Below are 2,992 nucleotides of genomic sequence, written 5' to 3'. Positions count from 1 at the left end.
CAGTGTGTGAGCTGGCGGCCGGCCGGGGCTATCCTGAGGGCTGTGCCCTGCAGAGCTCTAGAGCCCTTGCGGCAGCCGCCCACTGGTCAAGCCCAGACCTTGAAGATCTCCTAATGGCGGCGGTGGTCTCCAGGGTTGCAGTCCGTGGAGACCTCTCAGCAACTGGACTATACAGCCACTAACATTAAGGTAAGAGCTTCAACCAGCCTCAGTCTTTCTGTTCAAGTTTCACAAAATGGTCCAGGTGAGATCAGTTGTCTATCCCTAGGAGGTGGCAGGAGGTCAAGTTAAATCACAGGGACGTTGCATAGCATTATTTCAGGTCCAGCTCTGTGGTTGAGGATGTTCTCAAGAGAGGGGCAACTGTTGTAAGCTGGACCTGATTGGTATTTCCTACAACATGTATTCCTCATGCTGCTATTGTTGTTCAGTTGCTAAGTCATGTGGGACTCTTTGCAACTTCATGGACTGTAGCATGCCAGTCTCCCAGAGTTTGGTCAAATTCATTTTCATTGAGTCGGTGCTGCTATCTATTCCTTCTCTCCAGTTTAAATGAAAAGTGTGAGAGTGGTCTGGGTTCTGGGTGCCTGGTTCCCTCAATGATGATGGGGGGACTGGGGTCCCCAGGGTCTGGGGACCTGGCACTGTGGGCACCTCCAGCTGCGATCTCCCTCTTCAGCTGGAGCGAGACAGTGGAGGGAGGAGCTACACTGGGTGCTAGATGAACGTTTGCTCCCAGGTTGGATTACTGGTCCTCGCAGGGATCCCCTCCTCTTAGTCAGGACCTAGACCTCAGAGGGCAAAAGCTGAGCCTTGGGACCTTGCCCATTCTTCTCAGAAGAGAGAATAACATTTGCTTTGGTGAAAGTTTACAGGAAAATTGTGACCTGACCTCAGGAAGAAATGATCTGACACCAAGAAGTTTGCAACAATTAACCACGTCCTTCCCTTCCCTTTCCTATAAAAGCGTTTTGCTGAAAACTTCCAGAGTGTTCAGGTTTTTAAGGCATGAGCTCGTCTTCTTGCATGGCCCTGCAGTAAACCTTCCTTTGCTCCAAACTCTGACTTCTTGCTAATGTTTGCCCTCACTGTGTATTGAGCATGTGGACTTGTGTTTGATAACAAGTCTCTTCTACATGCAAAATAGCCTCACTCTGTCCCTAAGAGCACCTCCTCCCAAAGTTTCATTCCTTTGTGACAATGGGCCAGAATCTCAGCATATATGTCAGTCAGGTCTAGGTGTGGATGAGCAGTGTGGATCCTTGGGAATAGGTTCTTGAGTATCTTTCTTTTTGATCTAAGACCTATAAAGGAAAGTGACAAGCTGTCTGCCTCTCCCCACCATACCCAGCATACATGATGGGAGAGACTCAGAATAACCACAGTAAATAATCCTATTTTAAAAGGGGGAAACAGGAAGCACCAAAGTCATTGGTCCATAGCATTGAAAAAAAATAGCCCAGCATATATTGCCAATTCCCTGATGAAGGTTTAATCATACTGTCTGGGAATGATTTTTCACAGCTCTTGGCTTTGCCTTTCCCATAAAATACAGACTGTGTTTGCAGCTCAATAATTTTTTCAGTCTGTTTCCTGCTAGTAGAAGCTCTATTTGGTACTTTTTTTGGGTACTTTATTTGGTACATTTTTATTTATTTATTTATTTTTGTCCTTTTCAGTTTAAGGTATGCAGTTCCTTAAAAAAAACTCTGTATTTTTAAACGTTTTCTTATTTCATATTGGTTGGAATATAGTTGATTTACAATGTTGTGTTAGTCTCAAGTATACAGCACAGTGATTCAGTTATACATGTACATCTATCTATCCTTTTTCAGATTCTTTTCTCATATAGGTTATTACAGAGTACTGAGTAGTTCTGTGTGTTATGCAATAGGTTCTTAAGAGGTGTGTATATAAAATTTTGCATTTTTTAATGTACCAATCTCTAATCCATCACATTAGACAAAAGGCACACCCATGGATCTCTTCAGGGCAAACTCTGGGCTACACAGAGCTTCCTTAGAAATTATTATGGGACAATGCACTTCCAATTCTTAGAAGGCCCATTGTGTAAAAGAATCAGTGAGACATACCTTAATATTCCTACAGGTTTTTTTGTCTGTTTGAGGTACATCTTAACATGGGTTTTTGCAGTCATACTCCTCGCTTTATCTTTAGACCATGTTTCCTGATTGTATGCTAGACTTTGTCTCTATCCTGAAGTCATTTCTTAATTGTAAAATGATTTTTCTTTCAGGGAGGCTGGGAATAAAAATGGTTTATTTACTCAGTGAATTCTGACTCCTTTATATTTGATAATTCTTTGATTAGTTTTTCTCTTTCCTCTTGCTCTTTCCTATAGGCAGCTAGAAGGCAGGCAGCGACTTCAGTGCTCTGTCTGGAAATCTCCTTACTTATATCATCTGGTTTACTATGTACATTTTTCTTATTATCCAGATTATAGTAGGCAATAGTGTTGTTAACGCTGCCTTCAGGACTGCCAGACTTTTTATCAGGCAACTCATGGAGCCAAGAGACTTGTCTCAAGATAGAAGACCAGGCTTTTATGACTTTTCTTGGAAATCATATGTTCTCATGCATACCACCCTGAATGCACCCAATCTTGTCTGATCTTGGAAGTTAAGCAGGGTTTGGCCTGGTTAGTACTTGGATGGGAGACCGCCTGGGAATACCAGGTGCTGTAGGCTTTTTGGGAGGCCTTTTCTGGTGGTTCATATGGTAAAGAATCTGCCTGCAATGCAGGAGACCTGGATTTGATCCCTGGGTCAAGAAGATCCCCTTGAGAAGGGAATGGCTACCCACTCCAGTAATTCTTGTGTGGAGAATCCCATGGACAGAGGAGCCTGGCAGGCTACAGTCCTTGGAGTCGCAAAGAGTCAGACACAACTGAACAACTAATGCTTTCACTTTTTTTTTTTCTCCCCTCTCACTTCAACTGATCACAAAGACCCACTCAGTTTGAAGAGGAAGG

General features: G+C 43.3%; 1 pseudogene; it reads left to right on the top strand.

The window, feature by feature from the left end:
* Positions 1-2,589: 2,589 nt before the first annotated feature.
* Positions 2,590-2,708, top strand: LOC145527973 (5S ribosomal RNA; annotated as a pseudogene).
* The last annotated feature ends 284 nt before the right edge of the window (positions 2,709-2,992 follow it).

This window comes from Giraffa tippelskirchi, chromosome 11, assembly GCF_054371585.1.
Source record: "Giraffa tippelskirchi isolate mGirTip1 chromosome 11, T2T-mGirTip1v1.2.pri, whole genome shotgun sequence".
NCBI classification, from domain to species: domain Eukaryota; kingdom Metazoa; phylum Chordata; class Mammalia; order Artiodactyla; family Giraffidae; genus Giraffa; species Giraffa tippelskirchi.
This window is presented reverse-complemented; position numbering and strand designations above follow the sequence as displayed.